Source organism: Oncorhynchus nerka, unplaced genomic scaffold (genome assembly GCF_034236695.1).
Source record: "Oncorhynchus nerka isolate Pitt River unplaced genomic scaffold, Oner_Uvic_2.0 unplaced_scaffold_2730, whole genome shotgun sequence".
Lineage (NCBI taxonomy): Eukaryota > Metazoa > Chordata > Actinopteri > Salmoniformes > Salmonidae > Oncorhynchus > Oncorhynchus nerka.
In genome coordinates this window covers 22,083-33,022 of record NW_027038569.1, presented here as the reverse complement: position 1 = coordinate 33,022, position 10,940 = coordinate 22,083, and the positions used below count along the sequence as shown (strand labels likewise).

The 10,940-nt window shown below is 47.2% G+C and overlaps 1 pseudogene; it reads right to left on the bottom strand.

The window, feature by feature from the left end:
* Positions 1-2,033: 2,033 nt before the first annotated feature.
* The window catches only part of LOC135567020 (phosphoribosyl pyrophosphate synthase-associated protein 2-like), a 29,293-nt pseudogene continuing 20,386 nt past the window's right edge, over positions 2,034-10,940 (bottom strand).

Below are 10,940 nucleotides of genomic sequence, written 5' to 3'. Positions count from 1 at the left end.
CCCAGGAGGGTATCTCTCCAGGAACAGGGTAGGGCAGGTCTGATAACAGGGTATTCAGCATTTCACTGTGAGGTCTACTACACCTGTTGTATTCAGCATTTCACTGTAAAGTCTACTACACCTGTTGTATTCAGCATTTCACTGTGAGTCTACTACACCTGTTGTATTCAGCATTTCACTGTGGGTCTACTACACCTGTTGTATTCATCATTTCACTGTGAGGTCTACTACACCTGTTGTATTCAGCATTTCACTGTAAGGTCTACTACACCTGTTGTATTCAGCATTTCACTGTGAGGTCTACTACACCTGTTGTATTCAGCATTTCACTGTGAGGTCTACTACACCTGTTGTATTCAGCATTTCACTGTGAGGTCTACTACACCTGTTGTATTCATCATTTCACTGTGAGGTCTACTACACCTGTTGTATTCAGCATTTCACTGTGAGGTCTACTACACCTGTTGTATTCATCATTTCACTGTAAGGTCTACTACACCTGTTGTATTCATCATTTCACTGTCAGGTCTACTACACCTGTTGTATTCAGCGTTTCACTGTCAGGTCTACTACACCTGTTGTATTCAGCGTTTCACTGTCAGGTCTACTACACCTGTTGTATTCAGCATTTCACTGTAAGGTCTACTACACCTGTTGTATTCAGCGTTTCACTGTCAGGTCTACTACACCTGTTGTATTCAGCGTTTCACTGTCAGGTCTACTACACCTGTTGTATTCAGCGTTTCACTGTCAGGTCTACTACACCTGTTGTATTCAGCGTTTCACTGTGAGGTCTACTACACCTGTTGTATTCAGCATTTCACTGTAAGGTCTACTACACCTGTTGTATTCAGCATTTCACTGTGAGGTCTACTACACCTGTTGTATTCAGCATTTCACTGTGAGGTCTACTACACCTGTTGTATTCAGCATTTCACTGTGAGGTCTACTACACCTGTTGTATTCAGCATTTCACTGTGAGTCTACTGTTGTATTCATCATTTCACTGTGAGGTCTACTACACCTGTTGTATTCAGCATTTCACTGTGAGGTCTACTACACCTGTTGTATTCAGCATTTCACTGTGAGGTCTACTACACCTGTTGTATTCAGCATTTCACTGTCAGGTCTACTACACCTGTTGTATTCAGCATTTCACTGTCAGGTCTACTACACCTGTTGTATTCAGCATTTCACTGTCAGGTCTACTACACCTGTTGTATTCAGCATTTCACTGTACTACTACACCTGTTGTATTCAGCATTTCACTGTGAGGTCTACTACACCTGTTGTATTCAGCATCATTTCACTGTCAGGTCTACTACACCTGTTGTATTCAGCGTTTCACTGTCAGGTCTACTACACCTGTTGTATTCAGCATTTCACTGTCAGGTCTACTACACCTGTTGTATTCAGCATTTCACTGTGAGGTCTACTACACCTGTTGTATTCAGCATTTCACTGTGAGGTCTACTACACCTGTTGTATTCAGCATTTCACTGTGAGGTCTACTACACCTGTTGTATTCAGCATTTCACTGTGAGAACTACTACACCTGTTGTATTCAGCATTTCACTGTGAGGTCTACTACACCTGTTGTATTCAGCATTTCACTGTGAGGTCTACTACACCTGTTGTATTCAGCATTTCACTGTGAGGTCTACTACACCTGTTGTATTCAGCATTTCACTGTCAGGTCTACTACACCTGTTGTATTCAGTATTTCACTGTGAGGTCTACTACACCTGTTGTATTCAGCATTTCATTTACTACACCTGTTGTATTCAGCATTTCACTGTCTACTACACCTGTTGTATTCAGCATTTCACTGTGAGGTCTACTACACCTGTTGTATTCATCATTTCACTGTCAGGTCTACTACACCTGTTGTATTCATCATTTCACTGTAAGGTCTACTACACCTGTTGTATTCAGCATTTCACTGTGAGGTCTACTACACCTGTTCGGCGAACGTGACAAATAAATTTGATTTGATTTGAAAACATCTGCTGCACAAATACCGACAAACCAAATGGCAATTCATTTTTTATTTTGGCAGAAAATAAACGTGCATATGTGGATCCAGCTTCAGACAGGATGTGATATGTGTGTTTGTGTGTAGTCTGTGGTGTGTGTGTAGTCTGTGGTGTGTGTGTAGTCTGTGGTGTGTGTGTAGTCTGTGGTGTGTGTGTGTAGTCTGTGGTGTGTGTGTGTAGTCTGTGGTGTGTGTGTAGTCTGTGGTGTGTGTGTGTGTGTAGTCTGTGGTGTGTGTGTAGTCTGTGGTGTGTGTGTAGTCTGTGGTGTGTGTGTAGTCTGTGGTGTGTGTGTAGTCTGTGGTGTGTGTGTAGTCTGTGGTGTGTGTGTGTAGTCTGTGGTGTGTGTGTGTAGTCTGTGGTGTGTGTGTAGTCTGTGGTGTGTGTGTAGTCTGTGGTGTGTCTGTGTAGTCTGTGGTGTGTGTGTGTGTGTGTGTGTATCAGTCGTCAGCTCCTATGTTGTGGAACAGACAAGACATTGACTCTCCACAGTGGATCCAGCTTCAGACAGGATGTGATATGTGTGTGTGTGTGTAGTCTGTGGTGTGTGTGTGTGTGTGTAGTCTGTGGTGTGTGTGTGTGTGTGTGTGTGTATCAGTCGTCAGCTCCTATGTTGTGGAACAGACAAGACATTGACTCTCCACAGTGGATCCAGCTTCAGACAGGATGTGATATGTGTGTGTGTGTGTAGTCTGTGGTGTGTGTGTGTGTGTGTAGTCTGTGGTGTGTGTGTAGTCTGTGGTGTGTGTGTGTGTGTGTAGTATGTGGTGTGTGTGTAGTCTGTGGTGTGTGTGTGTGTGGTGTGTATCAGTCGTCAGCTCCTATGTTGTGGAACAGACAAGACATTGACTCTCCACAGTGGATCCAGCTTCAGACAGGATGTGATATGTATGTGTGTGTGTAGTCTGTGGTGTGTGTGTGTGTGTGTAGTCTGTGGTGTGTATCAGTCGTCAGCTCCTATGTTGTGGAACAGACAAGACATTGACTCTCCACAGTGGGTCCTACGAACAGCTTCAGACAGGATCAGAGAAACATCAACCGTCTTTATCTTACAGCACTGGAGCTTCTGGGACGAGTGGGGAATCGTGTTGGTTACCACCACCTAGAGAAGAGAGAGACAGAGACAGACAGATGGGCAGAGAGACAGACAGACGGGCAGAGAGACAGACAGATGGGCAGAGAGACAGACAGACAGATGGGCAGAGAGACAGACAGACAGACGGGCAGAGAGACAGACAGATGGGCAGAGAGACAGACAGACAGATGGGCAGAGAGACAGACAGACAGACGGGCAGAGAGACAGACAGATGGGCAGAGAGACAGACAGACAGACGGGCAGAGAGAGAGACAGACAGACGGGCAGAGAGACAGACAGATGGGCAGAGAGACAGACAGACAGACGGGCAGAGAGACAGACAGATGGGCAGAGAGACAGACAGACAGACGGGCAGAGAGACAGACAGACGGGCAGAGAGACAGACAGATGGGCAGAGAGACAGACAGACAGACGGGCAGAGAGAGAGACAGACAGACGGGCAGAGAGACAGACAGATGGGCAGAGAGACAGACAGACAGACGGGCAGAGAGAGAGACAGACAGACGGGCAGAGAGACAGACAGATGGGCAGAGAGACAGACAGACAGACGGGCAGAGAGAGAGACAGACAGACAGATGGGCAGAGAGACAGACAGATGGGCAGAGAGAGAGAGAGACTAAATCAAGAGAATCATGAGAAAACTAAAAAAGCTCCAACTAGACAGACAGACCCTCCCCACCGTTCCCCTCCCCTCCGTTTCCCTCCCCTCCCGTTCCCCTCCGTTCCCGTCCCTTCCCGTTCCCCTCCTATCCGTTCCCCTCCGTTCCAGTCCCCTCCCCTCCGTTCCAGTCCCCTCCCCTCCGTTCCAGTCCCCTCCCCACCCCCTCCGTTCCCATTCCCCTCCGTTCCCCTCCCCTCCATTCCACTCTTACCTGACTAATGGCTGACTCCTGGAGGATTCTGGGAGCGTCCGCAGAAAGGATGGCATGTGTTGCCATGGCGATGATCGGCCCCGCCCCCCTCTCCCTCAGCATCTCCGCTGCCGCCACAAAACCCACTGCATCGTCGATGATGTCATCCTGACATACACACACACACACGAGGTTAACGCACATACACACCTCCCCCGTCCTGCCCTGACGATGTCACACAGCCTCCTCCCTGACCTCTGACCCCAGCCACTCACCACGATGATGGCGATCCGTCCGGCCACATCTCCAACGACTGTGATAGGATGCTTCTCCTTAGGGATACAGACTGACAGAGAGAGAGACGGTAATGAGGCCCTTTATCTACTGACCCAGAGTCAGATGAGGTCCTTTATCTACTGACCCAGAGTCAGATGAAGCCCTTTATCTACTGACCCAGAGTCAGATGAAGCCCTTTATCTACTGACCCAGAGTCAGATGAAGCCCTTTATCTACTGACCCAGAGTCAGATGAAGTCCTTTATCTACTGACCCAGAGTCAGATGGGGTCCTTTATCTACTGACCCAGAGTCAGATGAAGCCCTTTATCTACTGACCCAGAGTCAGATGAAGTCCTTTATCTACTGACCCAGAGTCAGATGAAGCCCTTTATCTACTGACCCAGAGTCAGATGAAGTCCTTTATCTACTGACCCAGAGTCAGATGAGGCCCGTTATCTACTGACCCAGAGTCAGATGAAGTCCTTTATCTACTGACCCAGAGTCAGATGAAGTCCTTTATCTACTGACCCAGAGTCAGATGAAGTCCTTTATCTACTGACCCAGAGTCAGATGAAGCCTTTTATCTACTGACCCAGAGTCAGATGAAGCCCTTTATCTACTGACCCAGAGTCAGATGAGGTCCTTTATCTACTGACCCAGAGTCAGATGAAGTCCTTTATCTACTGACCCAGAGTCAGATGAAGTCCTTTATCTACTGACCCAGAGTCAGATGAAGTCCTTTATCTACTGACCCAGAGTCAGATGAAGTCCTTTATCTACTGACCCAGAGTCAGATGAGGCCCTTTATCTACTGACCCAGAGTCAGATGAAGTCCTTTATCTACTGACCCAGAGTCAGATGAAGCCCTTTATCTACTGACCCAGAGTCAGATGAAGTCCTTTATCTACTGACCCAGAGTCAGATGAAGTCCTTTATCTACTGACCCAGAGTCAGATGGTCTCCTTTATCTACTGACCCAGAGTCAGATGGTCTCCTTAGGGATACAGACTGACAGAGAGAGAGACGGTAATGAGGCCCCGTTATCTACTGACCCAGAGTCAGATGAAGTCCTTTATCTACTGACCCAGAGTCAGATGAAGTCCTTTATCTACTGACCCAGAGTCAGATGAAGTCCTTTATCTACTGACCCAGAGTCAGATGAGGTCCTTAGGGATACAGACTGACAGAGAGAGACGGTAATGAGGCCCGTTATCTACTGACCCAGAGTCAGATGAAGCCCTTTATCTACTGACCCAGAGTCAGATGAAGCCCTTTATCTACTGACCCAGAGTCAGACGGTCTCCTTTATCTACTGACCCAGAGTCAGATGAGGTCCTTTATCTACTGACCCAGAGTCAGATGGGGCCCTTTATCTACTGACCCAGAGTCAGATGAAGTCCTTTATCTACTGACCCAGAGTCAGATGGTCTCCTTTATCTACTGACCCAGAGTCAGATGAGGTCCTTTATCTACTGACCCAGAGTCAGATGAAGTCCTTTATCTACTGACCCAGAGTCAGATGAAGCCCTTTATCTACTGACTCAGAGTCAGGTGAGGCCCGTTATCTACTGACCCAGAGTCAGATGAAGTCCTTTATCTACTGACCCAGAGTCAGATGAAGTCCTTTATCTACTGACCCAGAGTCAGATGAGGTCCTTTATCTACTGACCCAGAGTCAGATGAAGCCCTTTATCTACTGACCCAGAGTCAGATGAAGTCCTTTATCTACTGACCCAGAGTCAGATGAAGTCCTTTATCTACTGACCCAGAGTCAGATGAAGTCCTTTATCTACTGACCCAGAGTCAGATGAGGTCCTTTATCTACTGACCCAGAGTCAGATGAAGCCCTTTATCTACTGACCCAGAGTCAGATGAAGTCCGTTATCTACTGACCCAGAGTCAGATGGTCTCCTTAGGGATACAGACTGACAGAGAGAGAGACTGTAATGAGGCCCGTTATCTACTGACCCAGAGTCAGATGAGGCCCTTTATCTACTGACCCAGAGTCAGATGGCCTCCTTAGGGATACAGACTGACAGAGAGAGAGACTGTAATGAGGCCCTTTATCTACTGACCCAGAGTCAGATGAAGTCCTTTATCTACTGACCCGGAGTCAGATGAAGTCCTTTATCTACTGACCCAGAGTCAGATGAAGCCCTTTATCTACTGACCCAGAGTCAGATGAAGCCCTTTATCTACTGACCCAGAGTCAGATGAAGCCCTTTATCTACTGACCCAGAGTCAGATGAAGCCCTTTATCTACTGACCCAGAGTCAGATGAGGTCCTTTATCTACTGACCCAGAGTCAGATGAAGTCCTTTATCTACTGACCCAGAGTCAGATGAAGTCCTTTATCTACTGACCCAGAGTCAGATGAAGTCCTTTATCTACTGACCCAGAGTCAGATGAAGTCCATCTACTGACCCAGAGTCAGATGAAGTCCTTTATCTACTGACCCAGAGTCAGATGAAGTCCTTTATCTACTGACCCAGAGTCAGATGAGGTCCCTTTATCTACTGACCCAGAGTCAGATGAAGTCCTTTATCTACTGACCCAGAGTCAGATGAAGCCCTTTATCTACTGACCCAGAGTCAGATGAAGTCCTTTATCTACTGACCCAGAGTCAGATGAAGTCCTTTATCTACTGACCCAGAGTCAGATGGTCTCCTTTATCTACTGACCCAGAGTCAGATGGTCTCCTTAGGGATACAGACTGACAGAGAGAGAGACGGTAATGAGGCCCCGTTATCTACTGACCCAGAGTCAGATGAAGTCCTTTATCTACTGACCCAGAGTCAGATGAAGTCCTTTATCTACTGACCCAGAGTCAGATGAAGTCCTTTATCTACTGACCCAGAGTCAGATGAGGTCCTTAGGGATACAGACTGACAGAGAGAGAGACGGTAATGAGGCCCGTTATCTACTGACCCAGAGTCAGATGAAGCCCTTTATCTACTGACCCAGAGTCAGACGGTCTCCTTTATCTACTGACCCAGAGTCAGATGAGGTCCTTTATCTACTGACCCAGAGTCAGATGGGGCCCTTTATCTACTGACCCAGAGTCAGATGAAGTCCTTTATCTACTGACCCAGAGTCAGATGAAGTCCTTTATCTACTGACCCAGAGTCAGATGGTCTCCTTTATCTACTGACCCAGAGTCAGATGAGGTCCTTTATCTACTGACCCAGAGTCAGATGAAGTCCTTTATCTACTGACCCAGAGTCAGATGAAGCCCTTTATCTACTGACCCAGAGTCAGATGAGGTCCTTTATCTACTGACCCAGAGTCAGATGAGGTCCTTTATCTACTGACCCAGAGTCAGATGAAGTCCTTTATCTACTGACCCAGAGTCAGATGAAGCCCTTTATCTACTGACCCAGAGTCAGATGGTCTCCTTAGGGATACAGACTGACAGAGAGAGAGACTGTAATGAGGCCCGTTATCTACTGACCCAGAGTCAGATGAGGCCCTTTATCTACTGACCCAGAGTCAGATGGCCTCCTTAGGGATACAGACTGACAGAGAGAGAGACTGTAATGAGGCCCTTTATCTACTGACCCAGAGTCAGATGAAGTCCTTTATCTACTGACCCAGAGTCAGATGAAGTCCTTTATCTACTGACCCAGAGTCAGATGAAGCCCTTTATCTACTGACCCAGAGTCAGATGAAGCCCTTTATCTACTGACCCAGAGTCAGATGAGGCCCTTTATCTACTGACCCAGAGTCAGATGAAGTCCGTTATCTACTGACCCAGAGTCAGATGAAGTCCGTTATCAACTGACCCAGAGTCAGATGAAGCCCTTTATCTACTGACCCAGAGTCAGATGAAGTCCGTTATCTACTGACCCAGAGTCAGATGAAGTCCTTTATCTACTGACCCAGAGTCAGATGAAGCCCTTTATCTACTGACCCAGAGTCAGATGAAGTCCTTTATCTACTGACCCAGAGTCAGATGAGGCCCTTTATCTACTGACCCAGAGTCAGATGAAGCCCTTTATCTACTGACCCAGAGTCAGATGAAGTCCTTTATCTACTGACCCAGATTCAAATGGTCTCCTTAGGGATACAGACTGACAGAGAGAGAGACGGTAATGAGGCCCGTTATCTACTGACCCAGAGTCAGATGAGGTCCTTTATCTACTGACCCAGAGTCAGATGAAGCCCTTTATCTACTGACCCAGAGTCAGATGAAGCCCTTTATCTACTGACCCAGAGTCAGACGGTCTCCTTTATCTACTGACCCAGAGTCAGATGAGGTCCTTTATCTACTGACCCAGAGTCAGATGAAGTCCTTTATCTACTGACCCAGAGTCAGATGAAGCCCTTTATCTACTGACCCAGAGTCAGATGAAGTCCTTTATCTACTGACCCAGAGTCAGATGAAGTCCTTTATCTACTGACCCAGAGTCAGATGAAGTCCGTTATCTACTGACCCAGAGTCAGATGAAGCCCTTTATCTACTGACCCAGAGTCAGATGAAGTCCTTTATCTACTGACCCAGAGTCAGATGAAGTCCGTTATCTACTGACCCAGAGTCAGATGAGGCCCTTTATCTACTGACCCAGAGTCAGATGAAGTCATTTATCTACTGACCCAGAGTCAGATGAAGTCCTTTATCTACTGACCCAGAGTCAGATGAAGTCCTTTATCTACTGACCCAGAGTCAGATGAAGCCCTTTATCTACTGACCCAGAGTCAGATGAAGTCCTTTATCTACTGACCCAGAGTCAGATGAAGCCCTTTATCTACTGACCCAGAGTCAGATGAGGTCCTTTATCTACTGACCCAGAGTCAGATGAAGTCCTTTATCTACTGACCCAGAGTCAGATGGGCTCCTTTATCTACTGACCCAGAGTCAGATGGAGTCCGTTATCTACTTACCCAGAGTCAGATGAGGCCCTTTATCTACTGACCCAGAGTCAGATGAAGCCCTTTATCTACTGACCCAGAGTCAGATGAGGCCCTTTATCTACTGACCCAGTGTCAGATGGGGTCCTTTATCTACTTCCCCAGAGTCAGATGAAGCCCTTTATCTACTGACCCAGAATCAGATGGTCTCCTTTATCTACTGACCCAGAGTCAGATGGGGTCCTTTATCTACTGACCCAGAGTCAGATGGTCTCCTTAGGGATACAGACTGACAGAGAGAGAGAGACGGTAATGAGGCCCGTTATCTACTGACCCAGAGTCAGATGAAGTCCTTTATCTACTGACCCAGAGTCAGATGAAGTCCTTTATCTACTGACCCAGAGTCAGATGGGGTCCTTTCTCTACTGACCCAGAGTCAGATGAAGCCCTTTCTCTACTGACCCAGAGTCAGATGGTCTCCTTTATCTACTGACCCAGAGTCAGATGGGCTCCTTTATCTACTGACCCAGAGTCAGATGAAGTCCTTTATCTACTGACCCAGAGTCAGATGGGCTCCTTTATCTACTGACCCAGAGTCAGATGGAGTCCGTTATCTACTGACCCAGAGTCAGATGAGGCCCTTTATCTACTGACCCAGAGTCAGATGAAGCCCTTTATCTACTGACCCAGAGTCAGATGAAGCCCTTTATCTACTGACCCAGAGTCAGATGAGGCCCTTTATCTACTGACCCAGTGTCAGATGAAGTCCTTTATCTACTGACCCAGAGTCAGATGGTCTCCTTTATCTACTGACCCAGAGTCAGATGAAGTCCTTTATCTACTGACCCAGAGTCAGATGAGACCCTTTATCTACTGACCCAGAGTCAGATGAGGCCCTTTCTCTACTGACCCAGAGTCAGATGGTCTCCTTTATCTACTGACCCAGATTCAGGCGGTCTCCTTTATCTACTGACCCAGAGTCAGATGAAGCCCTTTATCTACTGACCCAGAGTCAGATGAAGACCTTTATCTACTGACCCAGAGTCAGATGAAGTCCTTTATCTACTGACCCAGAGTCAGATGAAGCCCTTTATCTACTGACCCAGAGTCAGATGAAGCCCTTTATCTACTGACCCAGAGTCAGATGAGGCCCTTTATCTACTGACCCAGAGTCAGATGAAGCCCTTTATCTACTGACCCAGAGTCAGATGAGGTCCTTTATCTACTGACCCAGAGTCAGATGAGGCCCTTTATCTACTGACCCAGAGTCAGATGAGGCCCTTTATCTACTGACCCAGAGTCAGATGAGGCCCTTTATCTACTGACCCAGAGTCAGATGAAGCCCTTTATCTACTGACCCAGAGTCAGATGAAGCCCTTTATCTACTGACCCAGAGTCAGATGAAGCCCTTTATCTACTGACCCAGAGTCAGATGAAGTCCTTTATCTACTGACCCAGAGTCAGATGAAGCCCTTTATCTACTGACCCAGAGTCAGATGAAGTCCGTTATCTACTGACCCAGAGTCAGATGAAGTCCTTTATCTACTGACCCAGAGTCAGATGAAGTCCTTTATCTACTGACCCAGAGTCAAATGGTCTCCTTTATCTACTGACCCAGAGTCAGATGGGGTCCTTTATCTACTGACCCAGAGTCAGATGAGGCCCTTTATCTACTGACCCAGAGTCAGATGGGGTCCTTCAGATGAAGGGCTCTTCAGATGAAGCCCTTTATCTACTGACCCAGAGTCAGATGGGCTCCTTTATCTACTGACCCAGAGTCAGATGGTCTCCTTTATCTACTGACCCAGAGTCAGATGAAGTCCTTTATCTACTGA